The sequence below is a fragment of the Lactuca sativa genome, chromosome 2 (genome assembly GCF_002870075.4).
Source record: "Lactuca sativa cultivar Salinas chromosome 2, Lsat_Salinas_v11, whole genome shotgun sequence".
In the NCBI taxonomy this organism is placed as follows: Eukaryota; Viridiplantae; Streptophyta; class Magnoliopsida; order Asterales; family Asteraceae; genus Lactuca; species Lactuca sativa.
This window is the reverse complement of record NC_056624.2, coordinates 82432115-82455095: the sequence shown is the minus strand read 5'-3', so window position 1 is coordinate 82455095 and position 22981 is coordinate 82432115. Positions and strand designations below refer to the sequence as shown.

General features: G+C 37.4%; 1 pseudogene; it reads right to left on the bottom strand.

Moving 5' to 3' along the window:
• Nucleotides 1–1805: 1805 nt before the first annotated feature.
• LOC128125910 (DNA repair protein RAD5A-like) lies at nt 1806–21380 on the bottom strand (annotated as a pseudogene).
• Between the last annotated feature and the right edge of the window lie 1601 nt (nt 21381–22981).

Here is a 22981-nt window from a genome sequence, read left to right as displayed (position 1 = left end):
TTTGAAGAATCGTAGAATTGATAATTTGAAGAATTGGGATTTGAATTTAGGGTTTGAGAGTCGATGTTGGGAAGAAGTAGCTAAGCTGGATTCATCGGTGAGAAGACGAAAGAAAGAGAAAAGAGAGTACACGTGGAATCGAACGCCTTTTATTTTATTTTTTATTTTTTTTTTAATTATTTAAATACCAAAAACAATAAAGAAAATAGAAAAAAGAAAATAAAAGGGCATAATCGTCTTTTTAAGTTTTTTTGGACCAAAAACCCAGAAAAACCTTGATTTTGGACCTTCCATGCAAGTTGGAAACTTTTTGGACCCCATCCAAAGGTTTTTGAAAACCACAAGGACCAAATTTGTAGTTTTGTCGGGAAAATAACATATGCCTCAGCAGTGGAGACTGCTGACTAAGGCAGAAGAGATCATAGACTCCAGGAGAGTACCGAATGAACGACACGCTTGACTCAGTCTAACAAAAGAGAGACACAGACCCCAGACGGACATCTGATCCCACCAGACCACATCTCAACGAAGAAAAGGAAATAGGGTGAACAAGCCTTCCTAAGTCCTTTAATCATTATTTATATATATCTATACAAGCACATGCATACATTTAACTAAGTAGAAGCATTTAACAAAGTCTAAGTGTTTAACGAAGTAGAAGTGTTTCACAAAGTATAAGTGTTAACAAGCAGAAGTGTATCGTGAAGTAGAAGCGTATCGTGAAGTATAAGCGTATCGTGAAGTATAAGCGTATCGTGAGGTATAAACGTATCATGAAGTATACGTGTACCGTGAAGTATAAGTGTATCGTGAAGTATAAGCGTATCGTGAAGTAAAAGCGTATCGTGAAGTAAAAGTGTATCACGAAGTATAAGTGTTAACAAAGTAGTAGCATTAACCACGAGGAAGTATAACGAAGCAGTAGTATCTAACAAAGTAGGAGTATAAAAACATGGAAGAAAACTTTGATGAAAAACTTGGGAAAACTTTTATACTTGAGCAAATCACGTTTTGGTATTCTTTTGTAAAATAAGTTTTAAATGAAACTTTGATAAAACATTTTAGGTAAAGAAAACCTTTAATTAAAATGCTTCAGTAACTAAATTTAAAATAAAACATACAGCGCGAGAGACAAATTTGAGAAGAGCTTTGAACAAGTGAATACATTTTAGAAAATCATTTACAGTATCATTCTTAGTAAAACAGTTAACAGTGTAATAAATCCTTGTTCATGCGGGTTATCAATCACATCTGATTGATATGATAACTGGCATGTTTAACTTGTATTCCCCCCCCCCCCCCCCCCCCCCATAAAAGCATGTAAAAACATTTAATAGGTTAATTCAGGGGTATGAACTCACCTGTTGTAAGTGGATCCGACGAAGGTGCCGGTTGGGTGCTCGGTGTCAAGTAAAGACTTGAACACACTTAGTGACCTATTAACATATGTTGACATATGTTTACACACAATTAGTAAATATAATACTAATTAAACACGTATATGCATCCTAAAATGTGGAAAACACTTTGGTCAAGTGCTAGGAGTGTCTCGGGTAACATCTAAGGGTGTATATGGCCTAGATAGGGAGTTTACTCCTTAAGAGTAAACTCTTTATAGAGTTTACGGCCATAAACTCATGGATGGTGTGTTCTTTGATGCATTAAGGTCTTATAACACTTGTGGTATTAGGCTAGGTTCAATTCTAGGGCTTATGAAGGGTTTAAGGCTTCAAAATTGACCATTAAATGAGTTTACGGCCTATGCATACCCCTTGACGAGTCACTACAAAAAAAATGTCAATTAGTGACCAAAAGGAAATGGTCATTAACAATAGAACTAGTTGTCACTAAATGATTTAGTGACCAAAATTCTGGTTGTCACTTTTCGTCACTATAGGTCCGTCACAAAACTGATTTAGTGACCAAAATAAGATATGGTCACTAAATAGTGACTAAAATATATGCGTCACTAAATCTGTGATGACCAGTTTCGTCACTAAATATCGTCACTAATCAATGAAAGTCGTCACTGTTTTAACTACTTAGTGACCAATAAAAGTTGTCACTGTCTTATCCGATTAATGACAAAAGAAAGTCGTCACTGGTTTATCCGATTAGTGACTATAACAGGTCGTCACTAATTTATCCATTTAAACAAAAAAAAGAGGGTCAATAAAGATCAATGCAGATTAAAAGTCCGGATAACGAGGAGCGAGTTTTAGGAGTGTGCTCCATAAACTTCCAACCTACCTGCATAGGAACATAAGAATGTATTAATCACCACATTTGATCGGGAAACAATTGATAGTCAGTAATTCCTTCAACCTGTGTATACAAATAGTCAAACCATGTCTAAATTTGTTCTTGCATTTATATACGAAAAATTAAAATATATATAAAAAATAATAAACATACTCGAATGTTAGTGTGGGGTCCGCTGATGCAACTATCGTGTGGAGCTGTGTTCTGTCAGCTGGATCTGTTTCTATTCTGACCGGACATAACATTGCACGTGTACTTTTTGAATAGAAGGTTGTGCTTGCTACTAAATTAAACGCGTTTGGATCCTGAAAATAATGCAAAAGATTGTTTAGGGTTAAAAAAATAAATGAAAGTACATTGTTATTGTAGATAATAAATAATAGAAAGAACTTACCAGTCCGGGACAAACCATCAATCTCAAAGTGTTGAACAGATTTGCCATTTATCCTAATGACATTGGTCTCACACCTCTTACCTGTATAAATTATGATGGAACTTGGAAGTCAATATAATATAATTTCCACAAAATTTAATAATGTAAAGAGGAAGGAGGGGTAAAATAAACAAACCACTTCTTGATGTTTTAAAGGAGGTCCAGATAGTGATCTCCATTGAGGGAAAAATTCCTCAGTGGTAACTTGAATATGAGTAAAAAAATTGTTCAACCTGTACAACCAAAAACAAATTAAATATTTAAAAAGTTAAAAAAAAACAATTTAAATTAAATACCAATACAACTATAAAAAATACCAATTGGGGTCCAAACTTTTAGGAGAAGTCCAGAACAACAACATCCCTACTAGGTCGGAGGTTTACAATTTCAAGTGGGCATTGAACCTAAACAATTTCAAAAAAAAAAACAATTTAATAAAACATTTAAGTTAAAAAAAAAGTAAAAAGTAAAAAATAATTTGACCTGTGCACGTGGAGGTAAAACCACTGCTTGTACTGAATCAAATGGTCTTATTATTATTATTATTACCACCTTTAAGAAACTGTTTTGCTAACTTATCTAAATCTGAAAACTCTTGAGTGTCACCTCGACTGTGTCAAAATTCAAAACCATAAATTCTCATTACAATTATAAATTAGAAACTATGACCTAAAATTTTATTGATATGGTGATGATGATGATGATGTCATGTTTGTATTTTTCTGACCTTACAAGAAACGGGTGATCGCAGCATTGGCGAAGGCATAAAAGTAGCTCCAAAATGGAAGCATAATTGTGAAGAACACGTCCTTGTTCAACAAATTGATCGAATTTCACCTAAGATTTGTAAAAAAATAAAAATATAAAGATTATTAGGTAGCAGAAAAGATAAAAAGACTACAAGTTTATAAAATGGAGTACCTTGGATCTCTTAAAAAGAGCACCGTAGAAATCTTTTCGGATTCTGTTTGTTGGCAATATATTACCTGCATGTCAGCAGATGAGAGAACTAATATAGGCCTGTGACAATAGCAAGGGTAATATAGTCATTTTACTTGAAATAAAGACGATGTCATTAAGAAATGATAAAATTACAACCAACATAGTTACAAAAAACTAAAATAAGGACTAAAACTGCAAGAGAAAACATTTTTGGACCGAAATTGCAATAAACAACGATACTCAAGGACCGTTTTTGTAATTTACTCAAAATTAGAGGACTTATGAGTTTATAATTTATAACCTTCCTTCTCTGTCTGTGCTAAACTTTGTTCTTCTTAACATTATTGGTCTTAAAATGTTTTGGACCAAACTTAAGCCCCTTTCATGTCCATCCTCAGAAGGTTTCTGAATTAGCTTGTTCCACCTATTTATATAATAATACACAAATATAAAAGAAATTATATAAACCAAAAGAAACTTATTTTCAATTTTTTTTAAATAAAAAAACATACCAAGACCAGCTCCCGTTCAATCCTTAAGAACCAAAAAAGTAAACATGTTGACCAAAGTCATACTTGGATAGGGGTCCCGGTCAAACACCGTCTCCGGTCAACAACACGAGTAGCTGCCGCCATGGAAATTTGACTTTTTGAAGGATTTTATTGTGTGTGCTTCAGCATTCTACAAATACAAATTATAAAATATAAAATATAAAATAAACATAAAGCTTATAATTTCTCATCTTAGAAAAAACAGAAAGTATTCTAAGTTACCTCAGATGAAAATTCTGAAGCTACAACTCCATATGTGGTTAACACAACATCACTCTAAGCTAATATTTTGGCATCTTTTGGACGACTTTGCCCATAGTGAACATACACTATGAATTTCCTCCTGTATACAAAAAAAAGACATCAATGTAAAAAAAAGAATCTAATGAAACAAGAAAAAAACATACTTGTCTGCAAGATGATATGCATCCCAACATGGATGAAGAGTAGTAGGTGCATCATCAACACATGGTCCTTTTTCCAAATTAACCATGAAATGAAGTGCTTGTTTTTCATAGAGGCGAAGTTCACACAATAGAGTATTAGGAGGTTCCATTTCCTAAAACATAATATGAACAAGTTCAGATTCTTTGTTAAGACATAAAAGTTATTAAGATGAAATAATATTAATATTAATACCTCTAACTCAGAGACATTTGCAACACCAACAATATTGTCAAGATCATTATCTGAAATTGTCTCTTCGGGTTCAACTGTACTTCCATTTGAAGATGAGTTTTTGAGTTTGGGAGCATTGAGTAATGGAGGAGGAACACCAGAAGAATCCTTTATGTCTAATCTTTGATTCCTTGTGTATAAGTCAGTAGGTGTAAATTCTGCCTAATTACAATCAAGGACAAAAGAATGAGCATTTCCAAATTCCAACCAGCATAGGGGTATTTTGGTAAATTATGAAAATGTATTACTTTTTTGAAAGGAATTAGTCCAAGTAATGGGAATAAAGTTGGAAGAGGTTGGATGGAGGTTTCATCAACTGAAGTGGTGGGTACCTTGACAGATGTCTGATGGCTTGTGTGCAATATGGAACTGTTGATGTAAACACTGTTTGAACAAATATTAACATCAACATCAGAAAGAGTAGGTGATTTTAGGTAATAACACCACAAACATACCTGATAGATAGATTAATGGTATCCATAAGACCTAGATTATGTGGAGCAGATTTACAAAACCCTTGAATTTGAACTTTCTTATCTCTAACAAGAGGCAAAAGGCATCGAGACCATTCATTTGGGATCCGACCAATCTGTTCAAGATGAAAATGGATATCAGCTTTTCAGGGACAATTTGATTATAATTACAAATAAATAAAGATATGTGTACAACGTACATCACCTCTCCGGAAGCTGATGTAGAAAACCTCACAATCTCTGAACAGGCAGAGGGCTCCCTGCCAAGGCCGCCGCTACCAAACTTGGCCGGAGAGGGTCCACTCAGCGATTTCTCAGGTGGAAATGTAAAATTTTCTGATGTAAGAGATATGTTTTGAGAATGAGTGGAATTTGGATTTCCGTTGTGACTGATGAAAGAGAAGTGTGGAGACAACCTCAGAATATAGTTCGAATTAAATAGTTTGGTAGAATGGCAGAATAAACAAAAAAAATAGCTAATTGTAAACTATATGCTAATTTAATCAAGCTTTTATGTTTGTTGAGAAAGTCATGTTTCTAGTTGCTATGATTTTAGGTACTATTTGGTAGAAGGGAATCAAGGAGCCGATCAATTAGCAATTGAACAATTCTAGTGGAGAAGATGTAGCTACATCAATGGTCGGAGTGGAGAAAAGAGTACCTCTTTGACTTCTAGTGGAGAACCGAGGTGTGTCCATAGGAGGGTATGTCCCGGCTATGATTGACCGAAGACGATGGATCGGCGACGATTGACCAACAACGATTGACTGGCGACGTTGGACCGGCGACGCTGGTGCCGAATCGCCGATGGTTGATATGTCGATTTAGGGCAAAGAGGAGAGATGTGGTGACTAGAGAGGCGCGGTGACTTTGAGTTTGAACATTACGATGAAAACATTAAAAGGACATCTCAACTTTTTCCCCAATTCAGTAAAAGATAAAAGGGGCAAGAATAATTTTAGGTCGTCTATATTGAGAAGGGTAGTATGGTAAATATGTTTGATGAGAAGGTTTTGGTTAGTTGTGGAGTGTACAGGGACTTAAATAAAGACTTCAAATAAAATGAGTCTTTGGAAAAATATGTTGGTAAATAAAATAGGGAAAGCTCCGGTCATTTTCAAAAATAAAAAAATATATATTAATTAATGACAACAATTAATAGTCACTAACTATTTTTCGGTTTGTAAATCAGTGACCATCATTGAGTCGTCACAGTTTAACCGCGTATGGTTTAGAATAAGAAAGAGTAATTAGTGACCATTATTTTTGGTCACTCAACCTTAAATAAAGTGACCCTTATTTTTGGTCACTAGCCTCTAACACAGTGACCATTTTTTTTAGTCACTAATAGTTATTTTGATATGAAACAAAAGTATTTTAATTTTATTCACAGTTTAGTGACTGATTTAGTGACCACCACATATAATTGGTCATTAAATTTGTAGGATTACCAAAATTCAGTGATGACTAAGATTTTGGTGACTAAATGATGTTGTTAATGACTAAACTTTAGGTCGTCACTAAAAATTGGTCACTAATAAGGACTTTTCTTGTAGTGAGTTTATGACCGTAAAAACATGATTTTACGGCAGTAAAATCATGTTGGTCCATCTCTTTTGTTGTTTGGTGGTTCTAACTCATGCATGTAAGGTTCTAGTCACTTTTAGGAGCATAGGAAGGTGTTTAGGGCACTTAAACACCTTGGAAAGGTGTTTACGGTCTAAGGAGATATTCTTGGGGAGTTTACTACCTTAAACACATGAGTTTATGGTAGTAAACTCATTTTTTCCAAGAATCCTATGTTTTGGTGGTTGTAGGTTAAGCATACGGAGTTCTAGGTCCAATTCCAAGCCATACAAAGTGTTAAGGGCACTTTAACACCCTTTGGGGGTGTTTATGGTCTAAGAATAGGTGTTTACGGTCTAAGAACCTTCTTGGACTATAAACTCAAGTGTGACATGATTTTATATGCTTTGGTGCATATCATGAAGGAAAATAAGGTTCTATTCACTCTAGGAAGTTCATGGAAGCCCTTGGAGTTGTTTGAGGGGTAGTTTAACACTTAAACAAGTGTTTATGGTCCATTCATATGGGTTTACGGTCTAAGAACATCCTTAGACCGTAAACTCATGTTTACTCCCCATTTGGTCCGATTTTGGTGTTCTAAGTCCTTTCGGGTAAGCCTCTAAGCCATTGCTAAGTATGAGAAATGGTTTGGAAGGGTTTGTGAGCATTAAAACCCACATCCAAGGGGTTTACGGTTTTAAGATGCTCCCAAGACCGTAAACTCATGTTCTTGGGGGTTTTTTGATGATTAAGTCACAAATTTGCAAGCTAGATAAGTTAGATAACAAGCTAGGAAGGTTTACTTACCGATTTGAGGCTCGGTGGGGCGATTTTTTACCAAAACCCGTTTGTAGAGAAAGAAAGTAGAGAGAGAGAGAGAGAGAGTCTAAGGTGGGGAAAAAGGGTGGGAGTGAAACCCACTCAACCCTTATATAGGGTGGAGCTTATGGCCTGGTTGGGGTTCACCTGACACCAACCGCGAACGGGGTTTTTCACAACTATTATTAATCACGGCAAATTTTAAAATGATACCGCCTTAATTTTGGCTCGCTAGACGAATATTATTTAAAATATTCCAACGGGTTTAAATCCGGTCAAAAATCTTTTTGGGATAAATTTGACTAATTTTTGACGTAATTAATTTCGACGTTAATTTCCACTTCAATTTCGACGTTAAAACTAACGGAAATTTTTGGGTTGGCACAGTCACATTTAGGGTTTTCACCTGAATACCCTTAATTGTCATGACTCTTCATTTCCCATGACCCATGGATTTGTAACTCCCATGGACTATCCATGGAGCTCCATATGGTTATAACCAAACCCATAAACCATGGATCATTAATCCACCATAAAAGAATTGATGATTATCATAATCAACCCTATATGTTCAATTAGTCTCACTTTGATCACCAAATTAATACTAGATTAATACTTGATCAAATACTAATTAAATAATACTATTATTAATATATCAGAACTTATAATATATTAATAATCATAAGTGCCTTATTCTCTCATTTAGTCTATCCAAGTATTACAACGCCATGCAACCCAAATGGACCATACCGGGTCGGGTCAAGTACATACCAAATAAAGTTATGGACTTAGTCACTATATCCAACAGTCTCCCACTTGGATAAGTCTAATAACTATATTTGCAAATATGACTTCAAAATCTGACTAGCAATCGTAACTTTTCCAAAGTCTCTCGGAACTAAGATGATGATGATACGCCATTTAAGATAAGTGATCATATAATCCTCTGTTCTCATGATATAAGTCAGACAAACACATGGAACATGGTGTTACTTATTGTCCAACATTTGTTTCTCGATCTCTGATATGTTTCGACATAGAACTAAATTGAACACATCAATTAGGTTCTGACCGGGCCCAGTACATAGGTCAAAACCAAATCATCTAGGGGCCCAGATATCGCTTCTATTTCTAGAAGGAACAGATAAACTTCGACTGATATTCTTGTACCAACTACTTGTTGAATTTTTTCACAAAGGCACGTTTTATAACATCGAGTTACCAATGCGTTTTCATACAATCAATGAATAACCAACTCACAGTCAACAACTCATATCTCTAGGTTTGAAGATTTATATGATATTACCGTCTCACGATCACTCGAGATAAATTCCATGAAGTGATGCAAGTGAGCGTGGGTTGAATCCAATATTCAGCTCTTATGAGTACTCATGAATGTTGTAGCAACCATTGCATTGTCTAAAGCACTTTAGACAAATCATACAAGCCAAATTCACGACAGTCTTAAATCAATACTTACTTCCAAAGTTTGACTGACTATGCATGGTTTGAATAATAACCTGATTATTCTGGAAGTAAAAACATGCAAAATTGAAACATAGTAAACAATCAACACAAGATAGTAACCACTTACTCATAAATAAATAACAAATTTTTATTTATCATCAAATGTCAATTACATTTTACAAGTTTCAAGAATCTAATTATTGAAACTAATATAATCCTTTAGCCCAATGCGCCTCGCATGCTGTAAATGCTTAACCCTGGTTAGTCCCTTCGTGAGGGGATCTGCCGAGTTCTCATCTGATGATACCCTCTTTGCCACGAGGAGTCCCTCTTCTATTCTATGTCTGATGAAATGGTATTTTCTGTCAATGTGCCTAGATCTCCCGTGATCTCTTGGTTCTTTAGCCAAAGCAACTGCACTTTCACTATCACAAAAAGTTTCCATTGGCTCCTTTATAGCTGGTACAACTCCAAGGTCTCCGATGAAGTTCTTTAGCCATATCGCCTCTTTTGCTGCCTCGCTTGCTGCTATGTACTCTGATTCACAAGTTGAATCAGCTATTGTCTCCTGCTTGGAACTTTTCCAAGTAATTACTCCTCCATTTAGGATAAAGACCCAGCCTGACTGAGAGGGGAAATTATCCCTATCAGTCTGAAAGCTAGCGTCACTATATCCTTCCACTCTCAATTCATCACTGCCCCCGAGGGTAAGGACCCAGTCCTTAGTCCTTCGCAGATACTTGAGAATGTTCTTTACCGCCGTCCAGTGTGCCTTGCCAGGGTTCCCTTAATATCTACTGACCATGCTCAAAGAAAAGGCCACATCAGGGCGAGTACAAGTCATAGCATACATAATCGAGCCCACAGCGGAAGCATATGGTATCTGACTCATCTCAGCTATCTCAGCCTCTGTACTCGGACTCTGAGTCTTACTTAGCTTGGCATTACTCTGGATTGGTCATTCTCCTTTCTTGGAATCTTCCATATTGAACCTCCTCAGTACCTTATCCACATAAGTAATTTCACTAAGTCCAATTAATCTCTTACTCCTATCTCTCAATATCCTTATCCCTAGGATATAGGCATCTTCCCCAAGGTCCTTCATAGCGAAACACTTCCCAAGCAGGGACTTAACCTCCTGCAAAGTTGGGACATCGTTTCCTATGAGAAGTATGTCATCTACATACAACACCAAGAAGCTAACTATGCTCCCACTAGCCCAGACATACACGCAAGACTCATCCTCACTCCTAGAAAATCCAAATTCTCTGACTTTCTCATCAAAGCAAAGATTCCATCTGCGAGATGCTTGTTTCAATCCATAAATGGATTCCTCAAGCTTACACACTCTATTAGGGTATTTTGGATCGACAAAACCCTCTAGCTGAGCCATGCAAACATCCTTAGCCAACTTCCCAATAACGAAAGTGGTTTTGACATCTATTTGCCATATCTCATAATCATGAAATGCAGCTATAGCTAACAACACTATAATAGACTTAATCTTAGCTACTGGTGATAAGGTCTCATCATAGTCAACTCCCGGAGTTTAAGTAAAGCCCTTCGCAACCAGTCGAGCTTTAAAAGTGTGTACCTTCCCATCCATGTCGGTCTTCTTCTTGAAGATCCATTTGCACCTAACTGTCTTACGACCTGGTACATTGTCAACCAAGTTCCAATCTTGATTGTCATACATGGACTGAATCTCGCTGTCCATAGCCTCCTTCCATTTCGCAGACTCAGGGCCTGCCATGGATTCCTTATAATTATTAGGTTCACCCAAATCTATCAGTCTACTATCACTGATAAACGTATCACCTTCAGTGGTGATGTGATAACCAGAATAAAATTCAGGTGTGTTCCTCACTCTAGTGGAACGTCTTGGAGGTACAGACTCGTTTATCGGCTTAACAGGAGATTCCTCCTCAGGTTGGCTGATAGCATTTGAGGTTCCTTCACCACTTGACTCTTGAAGCTCTTCAAGGTCAATTTGCCTCCCACTGTCCCTTGGCTTATGAATTCTCTCTCACAAAAGACTCCTCTTCTTTCTACAAAAACATCATTATCACAGGGTCTGTAGAAGAGGTAACCAAAGGATCTCTGTGGGTAGCCGATGAAAATAGACCTCTCGCTTCGGGTTTCAAGCTTTTCATGAGTCTCACGCCTCACAAAATCTTCACAACCCCAAATCTTGATGTGGTCCAAATTGGGTACTTTCCCGGTCCACATATCGTGAGGTGTTTTGGCAACCCTTTTAGTAGGGACTAGATTAAGGATATGGGCGGCAGTCTCTAGAGCATACCCCCAGAAAGAGATTGGTAATGAAGTTCGACTCATCATCGAACGAACCATATCCAACAAGGTTCGATTGCGCCTCTCAGCCACACCATTCAACTGTGGTGTCCTGGGAGGTGTGAATTGTGAGACAATCCCACATTCCTTAAGATAGTCAAGGAACACAATGTTAAGATACTCTCCTCCCCTATCGGATCGGAGCATCTTGATGTTCCTGCCCAATTGATTCTCAACTTCCTGCTTAGACTCTTTGAATTTTTCAAAGGTTTCTGACTTATGCTTGATTAAGTAAATATATTCATATCTACTGTAATCATCAGTAAAAGTCACATAATAGCGATTAGCATCCCTTGTAGCAACTCTGAAGGGCCCACACACATCCGTGTGTGCAAGGTCCAACAAACCTTCACCCCTATCACAAGTACCTGTGAAGGGTGACTTTGTCATTTTTCCAAGTAAACAAGACTCGCAACTATCATCTGACTTGAGGTCAAATGATTCCAAGACTCCAGCCTTTTGGAGTTGGCCTATGCGCTTCTTGTTAACAGGTCCAAGACGACAATGCCACAAGGATGCTTTATCCAAGCTATCTGGAGAATAAATATAAACCACATTATTTCCTAGATTGTCTACAACATTCACAACTTCATATACTCCATCACAAGGTAATGCTTTAAAGTAAAATACATCATTGTAATAAACATTAATAGCACCATTTTCATTATCAAATGAAAATGAAAAACCTTGTTTGTACAAGCCATGAAAAGAAATAATATTTCTCGCCATTTTGGGCGAGTAAAAACACTTATTCAAATCTAACATTAACCCATTATTAAGCAATAAAGAATAAACTCCTTTCTTGGTAACAGGTGATGCTTTCCTGTTGCCCATGACTAATTTTATCTTTCCATGCTCCACTTGCTCACTTCTTCTTAGTGCCTGCAAATCAGTACAAATGTGAATACCACAACCTGTATCAAGCACCCAAGAATTAGCATTAGATGATTTGTTAGACAATATTGTGTAAATACATGCATGGGTGGGTTTAACCTTCCTATCCTTTACATCTTGCAGATATTTGGAGCAGCTTTGCTTGAAGTGTCCCTTATCCTGGAAATAGAAGCACTGTGCTTCCTTTGGGTTTGAAGAAGGAGTAATGGGACCTTTCTTTGTCCCACTTGAAGAGGAACCATCAAGAGTCTTACCCATGGTAACCTTCGAAGGGTTTTTCCTCTTCTTACCCTTTCCCTGGCCAATAGCCAGAACAGGGGTTGTTAAAGGAGTAAAAGTAGCAACTGCTTTACCCTTAAGGCCATTTTCAGCTGTCCTTAAGAGTCCTTGAAGTTTGCTAAGTGTGACTTCCTCCTTGTTCATATGATAATTCATACGAAACTGATCATAACTTGGAGGTAACGAATGGAGAATGATGTCGATCGCTAATTCCTCAGGGAAGTCAACATTGAGCTTTAGCAACCGGTCAACGAACCTCTGCATCTTCTACAAGTGACCGGTGATGGTTTCACCATCCTTCATCTTTGCGGTTATCATCGAGGAAATGATTTCATACCTCTCTTGACGCGCGCTCTGATGGTACGTATCCATCAGATCCAGGTGCATCTCATAGGGGTAGAAATCTTCATAAGACTTTTGGAATTCCGGAGTCATTGTGGCCATCATGATGCAGGACACCTTGGTGGCATCCTTCTCATGTACAATGAACTCTGCAAACTCTTTAGGAGTAGCAGTGGCTTCATTAACAACCTTAAGCTCCCTGTCAAGGACATATTCTTTGTCCTCATAGCGGGTAATCATCCTGATGTTTTTGATCCACTCATTGTAGTTGGATCCATCAAAGATGACCTTACCACAAAAGTTCAATAGGGTAAAGGAGCTTGTAGGGTTTGAGCCAGCAGAGTTATTAGAAGACATCTGAAAGAAAGACAAATTTCATTAGATTAAGAATCCTTAATAAGTCGCCCAAATGAAATATTAAGGCTAGGATCCAACAACCTATTTATAGGTGGAAGAGGGATGTCGTAATCCACACTATAAAATATTTGAAGGTAGGTAAATGACGATTTACCGATTTCCACCATAAGAACGAAATATTTTATTATTATATGATTTATTGGTTTTGAAACTCCTAGATCTTTTGAGATACATTGAACTTTTCAATGGCATGTTGAATCTCGATTGTGCCCTCTCAAGTTTGTGACTGGGATGCCGAGGATCACAAACAAGGTGTGAATAACCATACAAATTGACTTGGTACCGTCAACAATATTTCCTAATCGATGTGCCGGTTAACCACCCACACTCCACCGATCTATAATAAAGTCAAGTTACCCATTGCCACTCTTACTAGTCCATGTTAGTGTGTCGGTTAACCACACACGCTCCACTAACGACTTGGTAAGGTACAAAGTGTAATTTTATGGGCTAGCACCAATTTCACATTTTGCTAAAGTAACTAAGATTGGGAATTTATAATGTATAGTTACTTTATAATTCATTATACTTTTAATGAGTATTTAAAGTCGTATCCTACCCGTTCGGCTTACGACCCTCCACCGATCAAGGAAGCGGTGGGTGAGAGTGGACACCCATTAAGTCACCATTTTATAGGCAACAACCTTATACCCCCTTATAGACCGACTTCGTGAATGAGGCCTACTAACGGTAAGAATGACATATTCTTATACATATCTATATAATAAAATTATAATAATAGTATAAGTGTTGATTTTTAAACTTTTTAAAAATCTAAGGTTTAATTTGGAATTAAAGTATTAAGGTGTAATACTTTTCAAATTCCAAAACTTGAGGGCAAGAATTGAAACTATTCCAAGTCTCTTCAATTTGTAACTTATGAGTTTTAATGGTTCATAAAAATGGAGACTCTCCATTTTATGAAACCTCTTTAGTTCTTTAATCACAATTTAAATAAGTGACTTTTGGTTATCCATAACTTGAGGACAAGTTATGGACACCATCATTGCCATTAAGATCATGAATTAAACACACATGTAGGTTACACATAATTCCTATGATCTTCTAAAACTCATAAGAACACAAATTCATGTCAAGCAATTTCAAGAAATCATATAAACATATACAATACTAGAAAATTGATAAAAGTCGTGTAAAATGGGTTAACATAATCATTATCACTTTGAAAAATAGATTTTACAAGTCCAAAACAGATTGGGATAATGATTTTAATCCATTTCCAGCAACAAAACTCGAAAAACTGCCCAGCATGCTCCTACTCGTCGAGTGCATGATCCTACTCGACGAGTAGGATGAATTTGTTCATGGACTCGGCGAGTCCTCCCCATGAAATCGGTGATTCCAGTCGTCAGTGAGTAGATTTTTTGATTTTCAAGCGGTTTTGCATCAAGTATACAGAAAACAATCATAGGCTCTGATACCACTGATGGGTTTTGAGCATTCTAACACTTCCTAAGTGTACATGCAACCCTAATAACCTTGAATCTATGTTTTCTCTATATACATGCAAATTTCTTTTTCAAGGTTATTTCCTAACTACCATGGCATGGGGAATATATTAAACATAAAAACTAGTAGAAATATATACCTTGTTGTTGCTTGGATTCCTTCAAGACTTTGTGAGCCTAGCACCCCAAATGTTGTGCCTCAAATGCTTCACACAACACCACAATACTTGGAATAACTTGAGAGAATACTTCATACACTCAAAAATCAGTTATTCCCTCTCTAGTAACCCTTAGGTACCAATTTTGCTAGCCAAAGGGTTCCTTTTATAGTGTTGTCACAATTAGGGTTTTCACATGAATATCCTTAATTGTCAAGACTCTTCATTTCCCATGACCCATGGATTTGTAACTCCCATGGACTATCCATGGAGCTCCATATGGTTATAACCAAATCCATAAACCATGGATCATTAATCCACCATAAAAGAATTGATGATTATCATAATCAACCCTATATATTTAATTAGTCTCACTATGATCACCAAATTAATACTAGATTAATACTTGATCAAATACTAATTAAATAATACTATTATTAATATATCAGAACTTATAATATATTAATAATCATAAGTGCCTTATTCTCTCATCTAGTCTATCCAAGTATTGCAATGCCATGCAACCCAAATGGACCATGTCGGGTCGGGTCAAGTACATACCAAATAAAGTTATGGACTTAGACACTATATCCAACAAGTTGTACTACCATTGTCCACTTTGCATATGAGCTATCTCTCGTGAAAGAATCCCCTTTGTGCTACAAGGAGCACATTCTCACTAAGTCTATAGAACAAATATCCAAAGAAATTTTATGGGTAACCAATGAAAATACATCTCTCACTTCTAGGTTCCAGTTTGTTGTGAGTCTCTCGTTAAATGAGAGCTTAACAATCCCTGTCCTTCACATGTGCTAACAAGGGAACTTTTCATGTCCACATCTCATGAAGTGTTTTGGCAACCTTCTTGAAGGGACAAGATTGAGGATATAGGCAGCTGTCTCCAAGACATACCCCAAAAAGAAATGGGAAGGGAAGCTTGACTCTTCATGGAACAAACCATGTCTAACAAGGTTCGATTTCGCCTCTCAGCCACAACATTAAGTTGCAGTGTTATAGAAGGAGTCAATTTTGAAACAATTACACATTTCTTGAGATAGTCGTGTATCTCGATACAAAGATATTCTCCACCCCTGTTAGATCAGAGCATCTTTATCCTCCTGCATAATTGATTGTTGACTTCATGTTTAAACTTTTGGAACATTTCGAAGGTTTCTGATTTATGATTGATGAAGGAGATATAATCATCAATTAAAGTCACATAAAATTGATTATCATCTCTTGTGGTGGATCTAAAGGGTCCACACACATTTGTGTGTATGAGATCCAATAAACCTTCAACTCTTTCACAAGATCTAGTGAAAGGCGGTTTTCCATCTTGCCAAAAATAAAAGATTCACATTTATGATCTGGCCTTAAGTCAAATGATTCCAACACTCTATCCTTTATGTCACACCCCGAAACCGAAGGCGGAAACGTCTCGGGGCGGAGGTGACTTCATGTGAATATCATAACCAATGTACATAGTAAGCGAAGTAAAACACAAAACATTACATTACATACATTTCATTACATCAGTTGAAAAGTTAAGTACTATAAGTTTTATAGATACATAAGTTTAAACAAAAGAAAGACGTGACTTCCATTCGCTCCATCTTCAGCAAATGGATGCGGGGTACCTGTCTAAGGAGAACCTAAGAATACAAGCAGTTTGAAAATCAGCATAAAGCTAGTGAGTTCATAAGCGGTTTGTTTTATAAAATGAACGAGTTCCTTTTTGTTTCCTGAAAAAGTGATTAACCAAGAAAATCCCATATTTTCTTATGTAAAACAGTTGGTTACCAAATCCAAAAAGTAATGTAAAAAGATGTAGGCTGAAAACATGATTGTTCTTGTAAATTGTAAAGTTTAGTTATCTGAATTGTCACACGTTTCTGGTTTCATACTACTGTTACCCAGGAAAATCCTATATTTTTCTACTTGTGTGTGTGTGTGATTTGTTACTGATTCTGATTATGTTCAATGTTATCCCCAAGAAAATCCCATATTTTCCTGAATGTGCGTGTGTGTGAAGTCTCCGGAAAATCTAATTATCCTTAAATGTACATTAGTTTTATTACGTACATAAAACTAATAATTAAGTGCAAAGTGTTCATAATCTAGATTGCTAGTCCTTAACCATACTTCAGACTAGATATGACTCGGGCCAGGGCCAGTATCCTTTTTATGACTTTCGTCATCCTTGAACCTTTCGGTTCGGCTGTAGCTAGCAGCCAGGTGCAGGATTGTCAGTCCCGTATAGATCTATACAATCAAGCCACGTTCTCCCTCTTAGAGATTCTGATTACAGGGTTAGTCCTCCACTCTCTCGTGCCAAGGAAGTGTTACAGAGGACGTGTCTCCAATCTTTAAGATTTCTCATTACTTCTCGTGCCTAAGGGAAGTAGTATCTATGACTAACTAAGTTCTAATGGTGCCTGTCCTTTACACTCGAGCCTAGGTGTTTTATTAAGGACATTACGAATGTTTTATGTTTTCTAATGGTATCTGTCTTTTACACTCGAGCCTAGGGTGTTTTATTACAGACATTACAAATGTTCTATGATCTCTATCAATATAAGTGTGAACAATCAATTGTGAAGTATACAACATAACAGTATATATTAAGAATTAAAAATCGCTTTGAACAAACAACTCTGCAAGCTAAAACAGTTTGTTAATAGGTTTTTAATTCTTAAAAAAAATATGAATTATCAAACTATTTAAATAAAATCATGAGTTCAAGTACAAGATATTCTTGTACTTTTGCTTGTATTCCCCCCTGAAAACATTGAAAACCGTGTAAAAAGGGTAGGGGTATGAACTCACCGAACATGGAACGTGACGACTAGGATGCTAAACGTCGAATCGAGGCTTGAATACGAGCGAGGTTCCTATGTAATATTAAATAATACACAAATATATCTAATTAGATTTAAATTTACTAATTAGATACACTTAAACATTCCAAGACGCGAAAACACTCCATACCGAGTGTTTGGAGTGACCCGAGTGACGTTTCTGGACATGAATGGCTAGGATATGGAGTTTACTCTTCAAGAGTAAACTCTAAGGAGTGTTCACGGCCCTATACACCCGTCCCCATGAGTTTACGGCCGTAAACTCATGGTGGGTGTTCTTATGAGCTAAATGGCCTTAAATCAAATGAGGGGTGTTGCTAGGTTTGGTTCTAGGACATTTGAAAGGGGCTAAATGAAATATATGGACCAATTGATGAGTTTACAGAAGTAAACTAAGTGTTTACGGCTGTAAACTCTCACCCACATCATTCTTATGTGTTTTGAAGGCCAATGATTTATCACACATGATTCTACTCAAATTTACAAGCCAAGGGGTGAGTTTAGGGCATCAAATGACACATATTTAGGAGTTTACGGCCTTGGAGCGTATTCTATGGCCGTAAACTCTCAAATGAAGGGTTTTGGTTATGTTTAAGGTCCCCAAATAATTTTTGGTTGGTTTTAGGATTTATTCCAAGGCTTATGAGGTATGTAAGTTGCATTTTAACACCCAAAAAAGGAGTTTACTATCCATGTATATGAGTTTACGGTCCAAGCACGTTCTTGGGTAGTAAACTCATGTTTACTCCTCAAAGATGATATTCAAGGTGTTCTAAGTCCAATCCAATAAGTCCTTAAGCCATATCTAAGCTCCTATGGTGATTTGGATGGGTTTTAAGGCTCAAAAACCCCATTTACATGTGTTCACGGCCTAAGGCTGTTCCAGGGCCGTAAACACATGTTTATGGTCTTATTCCATGATTTGAACACGAAAATGAAGGCTAAGGATGTTATACTAGGAGCTAAGATGATTACCTTGGTGTTTTGAAGCTTGAAATGGATGATTTTTGGACCTAAATCTTTGATTGAGGAGAGAGGTTAGAGAGAGAGTGAAAAGGCTCCAAATGAGTCTTAATTCACTTTAAATATGGTTTGAATTTGATACACAGTGGAATTCTACCCGATACCGACGTTAATTAATGCTTTGGGTCGCACCCGATTAAGTTGTCGTTACCCGATATGGTCAAAACTATCGTTTTTCTAATTACTAGACGTTTTCACATGTTTCCAACATGTTTGGATACTTACAAGGTCAAAATAAAAGTTTTCACTTAATTTTCCTAGTCCAAAGACGAAATCGGAACAATTCGCTTAAGATGAGTTTTATTGATGAAACGGTTACGGCGAGGGAACAAAATTTCGGGTTGTTACATTATCCCCCCGTTGGATGGAATTTCGTCCTGAAATTCAAGAATTATGATACAAGTTATGGAAAAGGATGCGGATGTGTCTGCTGTATCGGGTCTTCGCGCTACCAAGTGAATTCAGGTTCTCGCTTGGAACCTTCACTAACGGGACGCGGATCAGTTTCATACGCTTGATTACTTGGTCTATGATCTTAGTTGGTTCTTCCAGAAAGTTTGGGTATATCGATGTTCTCGATCACACTAGAAGGGATTTTTATGGTTTTATCAGGAAGGTATTCATTAAGAATAAAAGCGCAAGGTACAGGATGAACGTTGCAAAGTACTGAAAGTACTCGGAGTTTGAAGGCTAAGGAATCAATCCTAACAGGAATCTCGAAGGGTCTAATGTACCATGAGTTAAGTTCTTCGTGCTTTCTATGGGTGTCTTCGGTGCCGACCAATTCTCTATTGATTTGATCTTAAGAGGGTCCACGTGTGTGTCTTCATCGCCTACTACATGACCGGGGGAAAATGGTTTAACCGAAGGGTATCAATAAGAACTCTTAGTATTATACCGAGTCCTGAATGTTGTCTTTGAAACATGAACTCGTAGCTGGTGGTGCCTCGACCTAAGGTATATCTTCGAGGAGTAGCTGGCTCCCTGAAGTTATCGAAGAAGTCATCTAATTGGAAAGGAAGATATGGGTTTTGAGGGTCAGCTCATTAAGCCGACTGAATAACTCGTGCATTTCTGTTGGAGCAAAGCGGTACGGAGGTTTGGCTACGGGGATAGTTCCAGGGATTAAGTTGACACGAGACTCAACTTGGCGTTCAGGAGGAATTCTCGGGATCTCTTCGGAAAGATATCAGGAATACTACAGTCTTTGGAGACGCTCTCGGAGTCTTTATCTCCTCGTTTCGCGCTGATTACATGAACTAGGAATACCTGACACTCCTTTCGTAGAAACTTTCGAGCTTTGATGTAGGGAATGATATGAAAATCTGGGTTAAACTTGCCACCATAAATCATGAGGATCCGATCAGAGGAGAGATTGAGACGAAATAGCTTTCCATAACGAGGTATATCAACATAATCGAAACTCAATCAATACATACTAAAGATAACATCAAAGCTTTTTATTGAAACTGACATCAAGTTGATGAGAAATGAATGATTACTCAAGGTAAGGACACAACTTAGAGATAAGTCGTTAACGCACTCATTCTCACTCATTCTCACCGATAACTATTTTGACGGTAAATGCTTCAGTCATTAGATGAAGATTATGTTTACGAGGATATTGGAATGAACAACTAACTGAACTTTCTTGACACTAGATTCGAAAAGGATGCGAGCATAAGGATTGTCGAAAAGAAATGTACCCGCGACGTTGGTAGGATCAGTGGCTGCCTCCTCTTGCTTCATAGCTAAAACCATTTCGGTGTTGTTGACGTTGTTGGCGGTTACAGCTTTTGGGCAGTTTTGCTTGAAATGCCCGATCTCTCCACAACTATAACAAGCACAGACGGCACACGATCGGGAAGCTTGACCGACTGGTTGAATTGGCGTTTTGCAGTTTCGAGCGAGGTGGCCCTTCATGCCACATCTGATGCAAACCTTCTCACGGAATGGGCCGGGAATACGATGATGATAACTACACCTGTTGCACCAAGGGAGATTACCAGCATACCTAATGGTTGGTGCTGGAGCTGTAGGCACAGCAACAGGAGCAGTGGTAGCTTGAAGTATAGGAACAACGACACGATTGGTAGCAACTTGGACTGCCACAGTTTTGAGCTTCTTGGAGGGTCCTTGGGAACTCTGACCCTTTCGCTTTTTACTGAAAACTTTCATCTTTCTCTGATTACTCTCGTTTTGGTGTCCTTGATTATCTTCATGGTTTTGAGGGTACATGTCACTTCCTGAACCACTGGGCTTGCTAGGGTTCAAAATCGTCATTGCAGCCGTCACTGCGGCAGTAACAGCTGTTTGAATCAGGACGAAGTCGAGCGAAGGAGAGTAGGAGGGCAGAGAGTTGTTGTTCCTTGGGTTGGGTTCTTTCTTTGAAGACATTTCGATCTAAAAAGATTAGGAAAAAGAGGATGGTAAGTCCTCTGAATTAAATCAAGAGATATGAAACAAAGGATATCTCTTTATAACAAACATATTGTTCTATTAAGCAGATAAGCAGCAATGAATTATCAAAGAAGACATCTATCACTAAAGGAATGATCGAGAGGCAACGCTTGAATGAGGATTCTCTACAACAAAGTTGGATCTAGAAATACTCCCATAGTATTTCATGATTCACCGCGACGACGACTCGTTGTTTGTGGTATTTGGGTAAGTTTTAGGTATGCCGCATTCCACAGTCACTCCCAAGCACATGTTGGCCGTGTCTCGAATGAATATAGTTGATCAGGCTATATTGATCCTTGACACGACTACATAACGGCCCAGGTTTAACTGTAGCGTACAACACCCATTTATTTATGTTCTGTTCTACTTATAGATACGATTCTTGACGGTTAGGTATACTTATATACTTTTTGAAAATACTTATATTTTGAGGTATACTTTTAGTTCAGAGCACTTAGGCCCCTTAGTGTTTATAGTCTAATACGATGTAAAGTTTGGTATACTTAGTTCACTATAAACAAGGGCTCTGATACCAATCTGTCACACCCCGAAACCGAAGGCAGAAACGTCTCGGGGCGGAGGTGACTTCATGTGAATATCATAACCAATGTACATAGTAAGCGAAGTAAAACACAAAACATTACATTACATAGATTTCATTACATCAGTTGAAAAGTTAAGTAGTATAAGTTTTATAGATACATAAGTTTAAACAAAAGAAAGACGTGACTTCCATTCGCTCCGTCTTCAGCAAAAGGATGCGGGGTACCTATCTAAGGAGAACCTGAGAATACAAGCTGTTTGAAAATCAGCATAAAGCTGGTGAGCTCATAAGCAGTTTGTTTTAAGAAATGAAAGAGTTCCTTTTTGTTTCCTGAAAAAGTGATTAACCAAGAAAATCCCGTATTTTCTTATGTAAAACAGTTAGTTACCAAATCCAAAAAGTAATGTAAAAGATGTACGCTGAAAACATGATTGTTCTTGTAAATTGTAAAGTTTAGTTATCTGAATTGTCACACGTTTCTGGTTTCATACTACTGTTACCCAGGAAAATCCTATATTTTCCTACTTGTGTGTGTGTGTGTGATTTGTTACTGATTCTGATTATGTTCAATGTTATCCCCAGGAAAATCCCATATTTTCCTGAATGTGCGTGTGTGTGAAGTCTCCACAAAATCTAATTATCCTTAAATGTACATTAGTTTTATTACGTACATTAAACTAATAATTAAGTGCAAAGTGTTCATAATCTAGATTGCGAGTCCTTAACCATACTTCAGACTAGATATGACTCGGGCCAGGGCCAGTATCCTTTTTATGACTTTCGTCACCCTTGAACCTTTCGGTTTGGCTGTAGCTAGCAGCCAGGTGTAGGATTTTCAGTCCCGTATAGATCTATACACTCAAGCCATGTTCTCCCTCCTAGAGATTTTGGTTACAGGGTTAGTCCTCCACTCTCTCGTGCCAAGGAAGTGTTACAGAGGATGTGTCTCCAATCATTAAGATTTCTCATTACTTCTCGTGCCTAAGGGAAG